Source organism: Oxyura jamaicensis, unplaced genomic scaffold, assembly GCF_011077185.1.
Source record: "Oxyura jamaicensis isolate SHBP4307 breed ruddy duck unplaced genomic scaffold, BPBGC_Ojam_1.0 oxyUn_random_OJ72543, whole genome shotgun sequence".
NCBI classification, from domain to species: Eukaryota; Metazoa; Chordata; class Aves; order Anseriformes; family Anatidae; genus Oxyura; species Oxyura jamaicensis.
In genome coordinates this window covers 150,947-167,232 of record NW_023311107.1, presented here as the reverse complement: position 1 = coordinate 167,232, position 16,286 = coordinate 150,947, and the positions used below count along the sequence as shown (strand labels likewise).

The window sequence follows — 16,286 nt, the reverse complement described above, 5'->3', positions numbered from 1 at the left end:
ACCCCTCCCCTCTTCTTCCTTTTTCCACCTTTTATTGCTGAGTGTGATATCATATGGTATGGAATATCCCTTTGGTTGATTTAGGTCAGCTGCCCTGGTGATGTTTCTTTCTTACTTTTTTTGCCCACCCTCTAGGAGGGTTTGAGAGAGTCCTGATGCTGTGCCAGCGCTTCTCAGCAACAGACACAACATTGGTGTGATACCACTGCTGTTCTAGCTCCAAGTGCAGAGCACAGCACTGTATGGGCTGCTGCAGGGCAAGTTAACATCCCAGCCAGACCCAGTACAGGGTGCTCATTAGGTCAGCTGACCAGAGCTGGTTTTTTTTGTTTGTTTGTTTTTGTTTTTGTTTTGTTTTGTTTTGTTTTGTTTAGGACTCTGCTTGTTCCACTGTCCTATCTTTTTTTCTTTTGATGGCAGAGATGCTTTAATTCTGTTCCAGAACTTGCATGTAGGTGTTGCTGGGTGAACTGGGAAACTTTCCCTTCATCTCAAGAGAATTTTCTTACATATTCCCCCAGCTTCTTGTCTTGCCCTGGCCTTTGACAGTGAGCCTGAAAGACTCTGTTCCAAGTGGTAGGACAGAATGGCTCTTTAGCTTGAGCTCCTGGGATGATCTCATGCATTATATAATACATTTTGAATATTTTGACACCTGAAAAGCCAGGCCAGTCCAAAGTCTGAATTCTGCACAGTTCTTATATTTCAAATAGGACCATACTCAGTTTCAGCAAAAATGGGACCCTTTTACATTCTACCACTGCAACAGCAACAAAAGAAATAATATTTTTTATTTTCTCTGTTGCTGGATTAGTAGTAGCAGAGAAGACATAAAGCTCTCTTCCAAGTTAAATATTACTTTATAGTTGAAATAAAATACTTTTATTCTCATGTGTCACCTCCCTATTACTGTGTTAGTTCTTAGTCCTCATAGGAATTAATTATCTGCTTCTTAATACTTGATGAGTTTGATTTCTGCATTTCTCTTTATATTTGGGGGACAGTTCACAGCAGACTATTTTCTTCCAGGTTAATATTTGATGAAACAGTATAGGTGCAGCAATACTGCAAGTAGAAACATGGTCAGCAGATAGAAATGTCAGGCTCTGCCCAGTCTGCATAGAATGTTGATACCGCTCCAACCCATAAATTTTCACTTTCCAGGTGTCCGTTTCTTGTTCTCATGGAATCCCAAGCTAAAAGCCAGGCTTCTGTGAATGTATAGAGTGTTAATAGTTCTTAGCAAATGCATGTAGATGATGACTAACAGGGTAGTGGATTTTCCCCCTCTCCCCTTGCACTTCTATATTAAGAATCTCCTTTTCCTCTCTTTCCCTAAAGGCTTATCTAACTTAGACATAAAATTTCAACCAATAAAATATGACCCTATTGTTCTTGCCTTTTTGAATTTAGAAATACATTTGGTCAAATTTAGAAATGAAAATGGAGAGTTAGGCTTAGCTTAGCATCATTTGTTCTCTTAACAGATGCCAGTATGTATTTTGCTTTGAGAATAGCATTTTAGTTGTTTTAATTTAAAAACGGCCTTATATTCAATCACACGAGATTACACTTCAGATTTAAGTTACAATTCAGAGAAATGGGAAAACATTACTGATATCCATTGTGCACCAATGTGTAAGAAAAATCTGTGTACCTAAGCTCCTGGTCTTGAATTATTCCCCTGAATCTTCCTGGCAGCCAACACATGACGTTTGAAGTCACTCTGCCATGAACTGCATTGCCACCTATTTGAAATGAACCACGTTTTAAGATTTTTCCGTAAGTTTCACAGAGCAAAGCATATTCTGCTTTACCATTTTGTAGTTTCGTTTTTCATGATTTGCACCAAGAAAAATAGCAGCAATGCAATAAACTGTGCATGATGTTTGTGTATAAGGGGTTAATGCTGCATTTAAGCAATTTGACTTCCTTCCCAGCTCTGCTATCAGTAAAATCCACGCTCCACCAGGAATAATGCTGTAATCATTGCAGCTTTGTTTAGCTAACCCTGGAGATTTATTATGCCCAACTTTTCCTTGATTTGTTGTAGTTAACAACGTTGCTTGTTTTTTTTCCCCGACTATTCTAGTTGTGGCGGAAGTATCTGAGCAAATCCCTAGAGGCATGCATGTATTTTGTGTTCTGCCACTACTAAGCAGCTTTCTTTTTACCTAAAGAGGATTTTTTACAGACAGACTTTACTTCATAATATAAAATAAATTATAAAAAAAAAAAACAAAACACAATACTTGAAACTTTGTGTGTTTTTCTTGTCAGTTACAGTTTAAAAATATTTACTTTCTTCCCCTTGATCATAACACTCTAAGAGAAGCTATTAATGTGAAGATTTGATAAGTTCCTGTATATTGTGCTGAAAATGACCATGTTCCCTTCCTAATAATTTCTGTGCAATCCCGTAAATTTTATTATATCTATCATTCATATTCTTTTATTCTATTTTAGTGCATTCTGTGCTGGAAACTTCCCATGATTTCTTTTTTTTTCACTAGGACTGCTTTTCACACTTTGCCCTTGTACATGTGACGCTCCATGCAGTTAAGGAGGACTCAAAATGTTCTCATCATTGTTGCTGCTGGATTAACCACAAAAATTATAGTCTGTGGGAAGAAACAGGGCGGTTTTTGAGCATTGGCCTGAGAAGGGGAAAAACTGAGGAAGCACACGAGCAGAGAGAAATAACATTTCTATATATGTACATATAGTATTATACATTGTGCGTGTGTGTGGCTATATGAAAAAAGACATTGGGTCCAACCCTGTCCATTTACAGACTTCCAGAAAAACTGAAGATAGGAGTAAAAATAGTTTTAATACAGAACCAGTGAATCATAATCTTTGCAAATTTTAGTATACCTTTAGATCGTGAAATATAATTTGTTATCAGTCTTTGGCTGACAGAGCCTTAGTACAGTACCACCCAATTAAAGAATCACAAAGCTGAACAAGATCTAGACTCCTTATGTTTTACATTCTTCTTTGGATTTTTGTTTGCCTATATATTGCAATTTTTATAGACTCATTTTCAAAGTGTAGATAATCTGAAATAGTCTTCTCTACTGTAATGCAGTTGGCTTTATTGGCATGTTTTCTTTTCAATTGTGTGTGATTTTGATTGCTACCTAAACTCCCAGTAAAGAATTAAAAGAATCACAAGGTTTGATTTTTATTTCATTTTATTTTTAAACAAAGTATATGATACAAACATGTTCTTACCATCTCAGTTGCTAAATTTGCATTTTGTGATTCTTTTTGAAGGGATATGGATTCCCTCTTAAAGAAGCATCATGTTAACCAAAAATGGAAGTTACTTTGTGTTCCAATGATTTAGATTTGTGTAAATAGAGGGTTTTGTAAAAACTGTAAATTTGTGTAAATAGAGGGTTTGAAGAGCGAACATTGAGACTCGAGTCTGGGAGATAAGAGGACCAAGGAGTTTTTTTAGGAAACTGCTGACTTTTGCATGGGACGCTGCACAAGCCTCTGATATCTGGCAAAGAGATCCACCAAATAAGGAGAAAGGGGGAGTTGAAGGACGACCGGAGGACAAAGCCTGGGAGGAAGACTACGAGCCTTCAGCACAAGAGACCCCCAGAAAGACCACCAGAGACTGATACGCATGCGTCCAGAGAGGGTTTGGATTCCGGGAACTAATTATAATAACCCTGCCTTTTCTAGGAATAGTGATGAATATGTATTAGTCTAGGAGCATAAAAATCAGCCACCTGATGTAACAGGTGTGCGTCTTGGTGGAGCAGAGACTCCCGGCGCACCCAGCGCTGTTTGCTTACCTCTATTCGCTTAATAAATTACAAACTTTAATTAGAATCCTAATTGGGACTCAGTCATTTATCACAGCTGTGATTAAATTCAGTTCATAGCTCACAGTTTACAGAAGTAACATGGTCTTGTTCATGCTTTACTTTGCATAAATCCAGTATCCACGAGGTTCTCATTGAATGGGAAACTGGCACAGGCCTGCTGGATAAAGCTGAGCCACCCTTCCCCCTTTCATTTCTCTCAGTCTTGACTACACATTCGTGTTTCACAGCCGAGAAACAACATAATCAGCAACTTGAAAAGTTACCTTGTCTTTCTCATTCCCCTTTGTTTTTCTCCAATGCAAGCTGATTTTAAAGGTGGAGAGAGAGAGCTTAAGAAAGCCAGGGAAATGCTACCACAGGACCTCTACTTTAACTGATGATTACTAAAAATAAATCAGTACTAGAGTTGTTTGTTAAGTGACAAAACTGCTCTTCCATTTATTTCAAATCAAACTGATTCTGAACTTGATTTATTAACAACTTAATTTTTCATACAGACAGGTTCTGTAAGATTGATAGCCTTAGCACATGGCAGTTTAGAGGTTGTTGTATAACAAACAACTTGCTAACACTTAAGACTTTGTACAAAATTGAGATGGATTTTTTTTTAACAGAACCAGAAATGTTCCATCATAAATCATTGCTTGTCGATACTACGGAGTATTCTGTGACCAGCAGTCACCTGCAGGAAAAACAGACATCTTCCCCATACTCCCAACTAAGCTATCATTCTCAGGTCAGATATACTTAAGCAAAAGTTTTTAGAACCATTCAGTATTGGATGCCTGCCACTGGCACAGCTCTTAACTAACAAGGGAAAGCAGCTACAGTCCATTTCATGCTTTCATAAACTAAGGCTTCTTTGCAACTCTTAAGTGTTCGTACACTGTCCAGCTTCTTCAGGATGAAAGGAGCTGAAAAGAGAAAGCAAAACATCATGAACTCAGTTCAGCTGATGATAACAATTAGGCTACAGCAAGTCTGTGGTGAAACTGCAGCACAGCTGAAATATTTAGACTCTGGGTGAGTTATCATCACCTGCCTCCCACCTAGCTCCTTCTCTCCTGGCATCATTGCTTTAATAGATGAGGCAGTGAGATGCAAAAGGGCTCAGGCACACCTGCATGTGCTGCAGTTCAGAGCCTTGCACCTGTTCTGCACACCACCTTGGGGGGAGGTGTGAATCACCTAAACGTGACTTTTTGTTTTCTGAAAAGAACTGCATCCCGAAAGTTGTAAGCTTCTGATGCTACACACTAAAGCACTGCCTACAAAGCACAAAGCAGCATGATCCTGTTTTTTCATGGCCTAGAAAACTACAACAGTACCATTGCTCGCCCAAGCACTTCACCTCAGGCGACTCAGGCCCCTGCTGGCACTGTTGGGATGCAGAATCTGCCCCACCTTCCTAATGCTTTGGGGAGCTCCCTGGGACTGGGCCGGGCTCTGGACAGGAAAAGCTCTCTAGCAGTCCCCACCTCTAGCAGTCCCCACTGACGCAGCCGGGAGACTGCCAGAAGCAAAGGCAGCCCTACAGGATGTAGGGGACACAGGCCGCAGCCTCCCTGTGGGGCTTGCCCCACACACTCACTGATCCACAACAGTGCCACATAGATGAATTAGTTGCGGATAGAGGTAAAGACATTGCGGCATATCATTCACCTCAGCTCCTCTGGGTCCATCTTGAGCCCCAGCCCCTCGATGCAGAACATGCTACTGACCACCGCGCATAACCTGCTCTGTGCTGCTACAGCTGCTGAGCAGGGACATGTAGCACCTCACGTGACTGGAGCCTGGGGTTGAGGCCATTGCACATGGAGGCGCAGCAGACGCTGCCCTCAGTGGGGTGGTTGCCAGGCTGTGAGAGGCCGCTGGGAGCTGCACTCACCCCAGAGGGGATGGTTGACCCTAGGCTGCTGGGAGAGGAGCGCCCTGCCCCACTGGTAGCAGTTGGGCAGCGATGCAGAGAGCAGCCTGCAGCCTCCTCTGAGAGGCAATGGCAGCCCCTGTTTGTGCCCAGGTCTGATCAGGTGATCTCCACAAACAGTGTCCCCAGGCCCAGCCCTCAGCAGGCCACCCCTTTTGCTGTGCTGGGCTGTTGGCAGAGCATCCTACCTCTCACGGCAGAGAGAGCGGAGGTGCCACTGGAGCCCCCTCTGTGCCAGAACTGGAAAGCAGCTCTCTCTTCCTGGGGCTATGGCAGCAACAGCATAGTCCTGGTGCAGGTGCCCCTAGCTGTCATCTCAACAAGCCTTTGTGTTGGCAGCACACTGGCAGGAGCCCTCCTGTCTCAGGCTTGTAGTTGTCCTGGAGGAGAGACCACCAGGAATCTCTGTCCTCCGCCAAGTGCGCTACTATAGTAAGTATGGAGCAGACAGAGCAGGTACAAAGCAACCATGCAATGCCTGTCACTGTGTTGTACTTGGAGAACATGTTGCTGACAAGGCCTGTGACTGGTGATGGACTTGAGGAGCTGCAGTCATGTCTGAGTGGTGGGTAGCAGATAATTGTCCTGGGGATGGGAACCCATCATAAAGCTCGGTGTAGGGGAGACAAATGAAGCAGAGCCTGCTTTTACAGATTACACCTCATAACAACTCAAAGCAAGCCACAGCACAACAGCCTTAAGCTCTGTACCTCTTGCCTTTTCATCACATCCCCTGCTGCAAACCCTGCTGGCTTCCAAGTCTGTATGGTACCACTGTGTGAGAACAGTCCTGAGGAGCAGCCTCAGAGGCTTGATCACTGGGGAGAGAAGTTCATCAGCCACAGCAGGCAGAAGAAGAGGTTGCCTCGCAGGCCCCTCTGAACATTTCCCTGTGCCTTCATTCTGGGTAATATGTTTACACTGGGCCTTGTCCTGGTTTTGGTTAAACCACTACAGTCTTTTTGGCGCCCAACGTGGGGCCTGAAGGGTTGAGATGACGACAGATCTGACCAGTGTGTTAAACTAAAATTGGTATAAGCATTAGATCTGCTTAATAGTTGCTAATCGCAATGTTGATTTTTTTGATCTCAGGTCTGCTGTGCCTGTTTTCTGAACTGAGTTATTGTTGTGGTTTAACCCTGGTCGGCAACTAAACACCACACAGCCGTTTGCTCACCCTCCCCCCTCCCTCTCTGGGATGGGGGAGAGAAACGGGAAAGTGAAGCCTGTTGGTTGAGATAAAGACAGTTTATTAACACAGGAAAATAATAATAATAATAATAGTACTACTAATAATAATGTGTATGAAACAAGTGATGCACAATGCAATTGCTTACCACCCTCTGACCAATGCCCAGCCTATCCCCGAGCAGCCGTGTGTCGTCTCCCCCCCCCCCCCGCCCCGCAATGCTAAACAAACATTAGTTGTTTAGCATGACATCAGATGGCCCTTTGGCCAGTTTGGGTCAGCTGTCCTGGGTCTGTCCCCTCCCAGCTCCCGCTGCAGCCCTAGCCTGCCCGCTGACAGGACAGAGCGAGAAGCTGAAAAGTCCTTGGCTTAGTGCAAGCACTGCTCTGCAACAATTAAAACATCAGCATGTTATCAGCACTCTTTTCATCCTAATCCAAAACATAGCACCCTACCAGCTACTAGGAGGAAAATTAACTCCATCCTAACTGAAACCAGGACAGTTATATAGCATATTACCTACTGTATGTGTTCCCTGTCGTGCTGCTTATCCTTTCCGGGGGCTGGTTTAGGGTTCTTATTTTGCTGTACTGTGTAACACTGGCTTATGCTATGATAAAATTACTGGCCATGAGACTAATCTGGTATTTGTATTCAGCATTGCCGTCAACTTCGTATTTTGGAAACCATATCTCAGAAACTATTAATAATTATCCCTTTTACCCTTTTTCTTCAGGGAGCCAATCTATGGAGGGGATGGGGGAGATGATTTTTCCCACTTGTTCACTCTCCCTTTCTCCTTTACCCCCTTCGTTTCCTCCAGGCTAGTTACGATAGCTCTTCAAAACTTCAAATATCCTTGGGATGTTCAGACCAGCATGTTCTTACAGTTATGTCTCCTGAATGCGCTTCAGGTTTTGTTTAAGGTTAAACAAATACTTAAGAATGTCATCCAGAGATCTGTCCTGAGGCAGGATAGTTATGAGTGGGAGGGAGAGTGGGAGGATATGGGTAGTCATCTAGAGCAGTGGGCACTTCCAGTGCTTTGGAAATTCACTCCTGAACAACTGCAAAATCCTAAAAAACTGGTAGAATGCTTGGAAAAGGTGTGTCATCACCCTGGCAATACCAGAAATACACAAATCACTGCGACGTGCTGGGGCTTGGCCTACGCTTACCGAGCTGCATTTGATGCCACTATAACCCCTGTGACAGACCCTGCGGCCACTCCAAGCTCCATGACGGGCCCCAGGGCTGAGCCAGGGAAACAAAATGTACCAGTGTCAGTTGCACCCATAACCAAGATGAAAAAACGGTTTAGAGAGTCAGATCGTTTAGAACGTAGAGCAACTCCTGCTATGGAGAAGACAAGGCTGGGCCTCAGAGGAACAGGAAGACGAAGATGAAGATGTCGAAAAAAACATCAATAACTACCCGAAACCTATACCAGCATGAGCTACGAGATGTGTGAAAGGATTTTGGTAGTTGTCCAGGTATGCACCTTGTCACCTGGCTGCTCCAGTGCTGGGACACCGGAGCCAATCGTCTGGAATTCAAGGGCAGGGAAGCCAGGCAGCTGGGATCCCTCACTAGTGAAGGGGGCATTGACAAAGCAATTGGAAATGGATCACAAGGCTTCAGCCTCTGGAGGTGTCTCCTGTCAGCTGTGAAGGAAAGGTATCCCTTCAAGGAAGATCTTGTATGTCTACCAGGCAAGTGGACCACTATGGAGAAGGGAATTCAGTACCTGAGGGAATTAGCCATATGGGAGGTGATTTATAGACAATGAACAGATATCCAAAGATCCAGATGAAGTCAAGTGTACATGACCCATGTGGCAGGAGTTTGTACGGAGTGCACCATCATCATATGCCAGCTGATTGGCAGTAATGACCTGGAAAGACCATGAGGAACCCATGGAGGATGAATTGGCTAAACAACTCCGGCTGTCCGAAGAAAATCTCTCCTCTTCCCTACAGGCCTGTGTCTCAGCTGTGGAAAAACTTTCTCAAGAGTTCCACCAACTAAAAGAGAATACTTTGGAGAAATTTCCCAAGAGGCCCACCAACTTAGAATTTATCTTCCTCCCCACCTTTACAAACCAGTGCCTCAGCTATCGGGGTAAGCATCCTTCTGAGCAAGGAAGAAGACATAGTGAGTACACACCCTGTGCCACCCTGTGGTTTTACCTATGTAACCATGGAGAAACTGGAATGGAAATGGGAAAATGGGATGGAAAATCTACCTTGACCCTAGAGACACGGATACATGAGTTGCAAGGAAAAACAATCGGGAATAAGGGGTTCTCTGAGAAGCTTGCTGCTCCAATTTCCAGTGGGCAGTCCTCCAGACACAGAAATTAAGATTCTGACCAGGATTAGAAGGGTCTTGCCTCCAGCCAGGGGGAGGAAAGGGACAATCGGGTTTATTGGACTGTGTGGATTCGATGGCCTGGCACGTCAGATGCACACAAGTAAAAGGCTTTAGTAGACACCGGTGCACAATGTACTGTAATGCCATCAAGCTATAAAGGGCCAGAGCCCATCAGTATTTATGGAGTGGCGGGGGGGATCCCAGCAGTTAACTGTATTGGAGGCTGAAGTGAGTCTAACTGGGAGTGAGAGGCAAAACCACTGTATTGTGACTGGCCCAGATGCTCTGTGCATCCTCGGCATCAACTATCTTAGAAGAGGATATTTCAAGGACCCAAAAGGGTACAGGTGGGCTTCCAGCATAGCTGTGTTAGAGACAGAGGACTTTGAACAGTTCTCTACCTTGCCCAGTCTCTCAGAGGACCCTTCTGTTGTGGGGTTGCTGAGGGTCGAAGAACAGCAGGTGCCAATCGCTACCACAACGGTGCACCGGTGGCAATATCGCACTAACCGAGACTCCCTGATTCTCATCCATAAGCTAATTCAATTGGAGAGCCAAGGAGTGATCAGCAAGACTCATTCACCCTTTAGTAGTCCCACATGACCAGTGCGAAAGTCTAATGGTGAGTGGAGACTAACAGTGGACTATCATGGCCTGAACGAAGTCACGCCACCACTGAGTGCTGCAGTGCTAGACATGCTAGAACTCCAGTACGAACTGGAATCAAAGGCAGCCAAGTGGTACGCCAAAACTGATATCGCTAATACATTTTTCTCCATCCCTTTAGCAGCAGAGTGCAGGTCGCAGTTTGCTTTCACTTGGAGAGGCATCCTGCAGTACATCGATGACATCATTGTGTGGGGCAACACAGCAGAGGAAATTTTTGAGAAAGGGAAGAAAACAGTCCAAATCCTTCTAAAGGCTGGTTTTGCTACAAAACAAAATAAAGTCAAAGGACCTGCACGAGAGATCCAGTTTTTAGGAATAAAACAGCAAGATGGACGTCAGCAAATCCAAATGGATGTGATCAACAAAATAACAGCTATGTCTCCACCAACTAGCAAAAAGGAAACACAAACTTTCCTAGGTGTTGTGGGGTTTTGGAGAATGCACATTCCAAATTATAGTCTGATTGTAAACCCGCTCTACCAAGTAACCCATAAGAAGAATGATTTTGAATAGGGCCCCAAGCAATGACAAGCTTTTGAATAAATTAAGCAGGAGATAGTTATGCAGTAGCCCTTGGGCCAGTCCGAACAGGACCAGATGTAAAGAATGTGCTCTACACCACAGCCGGGGAGAATGGCCTCACCTGGAGCCTCTGGCAGAAAGAACCTGGGGAAACTCGAGGTCGACCCCTAGGGTTTTGGAGTCGGGGATACAGAGGATCTGAGACCCGCTACACTCCAGCTGAAAAAGAGATATTGGCAGCATATGAAGGAGTTCGATCTGCTTCGGAAGTGGTCGGTACTGAAGCACAGCTCCTCCTGGCACCCCGACTGCCAGTACTGGGCTGGATGTTCAAAGGAAGGACCCCCTTTACGCATCATGCAACTGATGCTACATGGAGCAAGTGGGTTGCACTGATTACTCAGCGGGCTCGAATAGGAAACCCCAGTCGGCCAGGAATCCTGGAAGTGATTGTGGACTGACCAGAAAGCAAATACTTTGGGATGTCATCAGAGGAGGAGGTGGCCTGTGCTGAAGAAGCCCCATTGTACAATAAGCTACCAGAAAATGAGAAGCCATATACCCCATTCACTGATGGGTCCTGTTGTATTGTGGGAAAGCATCGGAGATGGAAGGCTGCTGTATGGAGTCCTACACGACAAGTTGCAAAAGCTGCTGAAGGAGAAGGTGAATCAAGTCAGTTTGCAGAAGTGAAAGCCATCCAGCTGACTTTTCATATTGCTGAACTGTGGAAAAGGAGTTTGCAGGTGGCTTCACGCTGTTTCACATGTCCCTGAATTAGAGATAATGAGGAAACAAGTGGTAAATACAAAAACTTGAGCAAGGTTGAGATAAAGTACATTGGCTACGGTGTTAAAGATGAGCTTTGGGCAGTGGCCAATTGCTGGCTGGCTCGAGGCGCGTGTCTGAGGGTCTCTAACCGATTGTATGACAGAATTGGGCGCGTGGACAGCGTGTGGGGCTACGGGGAGAGTATATGTAGTAGTAAAAAAAGGGCAATAAAGGCCTTCCATTCAAGAGCCATCAGGAGTCCGTGTCTTGCATCTCTTCAAATGGTGACCCCAACGTGTGAGGAGCAGCGCTGCATGACTGTCTGAAGGGAACCCAGCCAAACGAGTCAAGCTCGCAGCTGGACTACAGCTTCAACCCCAGGACATCACCTGAAGGACAGGTGAGCAGCTGGGCATTAATCATGGGAGCTAGCCTCTCAGCAGAGGAAGAGGCTATAATGAAACTACTAACACAACTCCTAACAGAAAGGGGAGTAAAATATGATCCGTTTAATATAAAGCTATTATTGAAATTCTTGCGAAAACAATGGTTCCCCTCAATGGCTTCCACAGTATTTGATGTAAAAACTTGGGACCAAGTGGGGGAAAAAATATGGGAAGCAGCGACCAGTGGGGATACTAATGCTGTTGAGGTGATGACTACGTGTCGGCTGGTGACTGAGACTTTAAGATCGTGGCAGGCAGAAAAGAAAGTACAGACTGCAGTAGCCCAGGAACTAACGGCAGCCAAACTGAGATCAGAGCCTGCAAGGTCACCAGAGCGGTGCAATTTAAAAAAACCCGGGGAGTGACAAGCAAGAAGGCCGCGGACCGCTGCCGCTGCACAGCCCCTCCTCACTGTCGCCGCAGAACTCCTCCCCACTGCCCCCCTCGGCTCCCGCCTTGCCTACCCCCGATAATGCCTCCCTGGGGGCCCGAGCTTTCGACCCGCGGGAACAATGGGAGCTAGTGTGCCGGGAAGCGCTAAAGGACGGGGACCCCGTAGGAATGAATGGCTTTCCCAGTGCAGGTGCGACCCAATGGTCCAAATGAATATACTGCCTTCCAATGGGACCTAATTAAAGAATTAAGAAAGACTGTGACTACATATGGATTACACGCACCATTTACTCAGTCGTTCTTAGAAACTATTATGACTGGTCAATTGTTGGTGCCGTACGATTGCCGTCAGATAGCCGCGATGATTTTAACGCCAACACAAAAATTACTCTGGGAGCAAAAAATTGAAAGAAGGGTGCGAATTAGCCGCCCTGAGTAACATAGAACGGCAGCCTGGCGACCCCCTCCGGGGAGCCAGGATCCCACAGTTGATGGGGACTGAGCCGTTACTTGATCCGAGATTGCAGGCTAGGCTCGACGATGCCTTCTTGCGGCAGTCCGCGTCTCTGGACCTCCAGGCTATGCTGAAGTTGCCTGAAGTTGGAAGGGACGAGCCATCATTTACCAGCGTTAGGCAACAAGTTACCGAGCCTTATATGCAATTCATTGATAGATTGCGAGATGCTTTGGACAAACAACTTGACAACCGCGAGGCCAAAGAGGCCCTTATACTAAAACTGACAGTGGAAAATGCAAACACAGACTGTAAGAAAATACTCCAAGCCCTGCCTGCTAATACTACATTTGTACAAATGATAGAGGCTTGCAATCGAGTTGGATCCATAGAACATCACACTGCCGCTTTGGCCGGAGCTTTTGCTACTGCGCTTGAAACCAGGTGTCCTGGTTTCAGTTAGGACAGTTATTTTTCCTCCTAGTAGCTGGTAGGGTGCTGTCCTAACTGAAACCAGGACACCAGGGGTAAACAGTGTTTTTGCTGTCGAACCACAGGGCATTTTGCCACTGAATGCCCATGGGGGGGGGGGGGGGGGGGGGGAAAGAACGTGGTAACCCTGCTCCTCCTAGTATTTGCCCACGATGCAGCAAGGGATGGCACTGGGCTAGCCAGTGCCAGTCCACGCATAATGCAAAGGGACAACCTTTACAACCGTGGCAGGGAAACGGGAAGCGGAGCATGGGGCGGGGCCATGCGATGACACAAGTGCCCCGTCCTCCGTCTTGGGCGAGCCGTCCTAGCGGAAGTCACCGCCCCGGGCGATGATGACTACCGGTCCGCAACCGCAGCCGCCTACTGCTCCCACCGACTATGGCGATCCCACCAACTACGTCACCGTGGATTCCCTCTCATCCGGAACCCGAGGAAGCGCCAGACTGGATGTCTCCACAGTAACGAGTTAATACTATTTAAAGCCATAGTTCCACAAGCAGAGAAGTGCGACTGACACAACGTGGGGTTTGGATCGATGGGACCCCCATCAGTTTTTTGGTCCTCGGCCATTGCCATCAAGAGACCTACACTGACCCTGACACTTCATCACCCAAAGGCCGACCCCTCGAGCACACAAATAACCGTATTAATGGATACTGGGGCAGAAGTCACGGTAATTGCTCTTCAGGATTGGCCCAAAGGTTGGCCGTTAGATTCCACCGCAAAAGGCCTTGTGGGAGTCGGGGGTGTCTCTGATACCTTTCAGAGCTGGTATATGCTTACCATTAAGACTCATGAAGGTTCGCTCTATAACGTCCGGCCATATGCTGCCCGCATACCTGTCAGTCTCCTGGGGAGGGATGTGATGGGACAGGGTGAGTTCACCCTGAGCTTTCCCGAAAAGTTTCAATAGCGGCCATTGACAATCGACCGTGCATGAGACTCACCTGGAGGACTAACAATCCTGTGTGGGTGAATCAATGGTCGCTCCCTGCAGAAAAGGTCGCTGCTCTTCAAGAACTTGTCCAAGAACAATTACAAATGAGACACAGCAGGAAATGGCGATTACTTCATGATTTACGTCAAACAATGCTATGGAAGACATGGGAACTCCCCAGCCTGGATTACCTTCTCCCGCTATGATCCCTCAAAATTGGAATATAATAATCATTGATTTAAAGGACTGTTTCTTTACTATTCCACTTCACCCTGATGATGCTCCTCGATTTGCATTCTCAGTCCCAAAAATCAATAAGACCGAACCAATGGATAGGTATCATTGGACTGTGTTGCCCCAAGGGATGAAGAACTCCCCAACAATCTGCCAAACATATGTAGCAGAAGCCCTACGCCCCGTACGAAAACAATTCCCTCACGTATACATCTATCATTATATGGACGACATATTGCTCTCCAGTCTGACAGAAAACTTAACGCAAGAAGTACTCCCTGTTCTACGGCAGGAGTTACACAAATGGGGATTACAAATTGCGCCAGAAAAAAATTCAAATGGAGGTGGCCTGGAAATATTTAGGCTGGAAGATACTGCAGCAAAGTATTCAACCCCAAAATTTTCCATTGCAGCGGAAATTCACACGCTCAGTGATGTCCAGAAGCTTATAGGCAAGATAAATTAGATAAGAACGCAATGTGGAATTGACAACCATACACTAGCACCCCTATTCAAGTTGTTAAAAGGGGACACTGATATTAATGCGCCCCCCAGCTGACTAATGAAGCCAGGGTGGCACTAAACCATATAGAGGAGAAGATCTCTGCTCAACAATGCCAGTGGCGAGCAGAAAGCTTACCCATTCAGCTCTACATATGCAACCAGAATCCTCAACTGTTAGCTATTATTGCACAGTGGGACTCCAACGCAACAGACCCATTGCTGCTATTAGAATGGGTGTTTCTTCCCCACCAACCGACAAAGACACTCGCCACTCGCATTGAGATGTTTTCAGACTTGATTAGGAAGGGTAGAGAATGAATTATAGAAATGGCTGGAGAAGAGCCAAAATCCATTATCATTCCGATAGTTAAAGACGACCTTAATTGGTGCCTCCAGAATAGCTTAGAGCTACAATCAGCCCTTTCAGGCTTCAATGGTCAACTTGATATACATCTCCCATCTCATAAAATGCTTACCTATTATAATAATGTACAGGTTGAGGACAAGCCTCTATATTGATGGCACCCAGTCCAAGGACAAACGGTATTTACAGACGGGTCAGGGAGAATGGGAAAAGCTGTGGTCACGTGGGAACAAGGAGGCCACTGGCAACATGTGATAGAAATAATACAGGGCTCCCCTCAGATAGTAGAATTACATGCGGTAGTAATGGCATTCAAGCAATGGGACCAGGCTCCACTAAATATCGTGTCTGATTCACATTATGCAGTAGGAGTAGCACAACGAATTGAATGATCTCAGATCAAGCACATCCAGAACGAGGCACTATTCTTAAAATTTAAAGAGTTGTTATTTCTTGTAGAGCACCGTACCCACCCCTATTGCGTGATCCACATTAGAAGTCATACGACACTCCCAGGATTCTTTACAGAAGGGAATGCCTGGGCTGATCACTTGACCAACATTTCATTGCAAGTCCCAGTGCCAAATACATTGTCCCAGGCTCGTTTATCACATCCGTTCTTCTACCAGGAAGCAAAAGCATTGTCCAAACAGTTTGCCATCCCCATGCGAGATGCTAAGCTCATAGTACAGACCTGCCCGGATTGTCAACAACGATCAGGCCCACCGACTACAGTTAATCCTAGGGGCCTCTCTTCTCTTCAGCTTTGGCAAACTGACGTTACCCACATTCCTGAGTTCAGGAGGCAAAATACGTTCATGTGTCCATAGATTCTTTCTCACACACACCCTGGGCCACTGCGATGACGGGGGAAACAAGCCGTCACGTACAGGTGCATTTCTGTGCGGCCTTCACCACCCTCAGAATCCCAAAAGAAATAAAAACTGATAATGGCTTGGCCTATGTGAGTTGCTCTATGCAGGTTTTTTTCCATACATGGGTATCACTCACAAGACAGGCATCCCACACTCGCCCACAGGACAAGCAATAGTAGAGCGTGTTCACCGCACATTAAAGGACTTATTGGCAAAACAGAAAAAGGGGGAGACACAGGAGACCCCGCAGAATAGATTACACAAAGTGGTATATGTCATGAATCATTT

At 45.7% G+C, this 16,286-nt stretch overlaps 1 long non-coding RNA gene and 1 pseudogene across 1 annotated transcript in view; one reads left to right on the top strand and one right to left on the bottom strand.

Moving 5' to 3' along the window:
• LOC118159880 overlaps positions 1–15,052 on the top strand; it is a 17,849-nt gene extending 2,797 nt beyond the window's left edge. Inside the window, exons 2-4 of the long non-coding RNA XR_004747272.1 lie at positions 7,876–7,880; positions 13,527–13,533; positions 15,042–15,052. This is a non-coding gene — a long non-coding RNA (uncharacterized LOC118159880). The remainder of the gene's footprint in view (positions 1–7,875; positions 7,881–13,526; positions 13,534–15,041) is intronic.
• On the bottom strand, positions 4,509–5,557 carry LOC118159878 (annotated as a pseudogene).
• Positions 15,053–16,286: the final 1,234 nt, after the last annotated feature.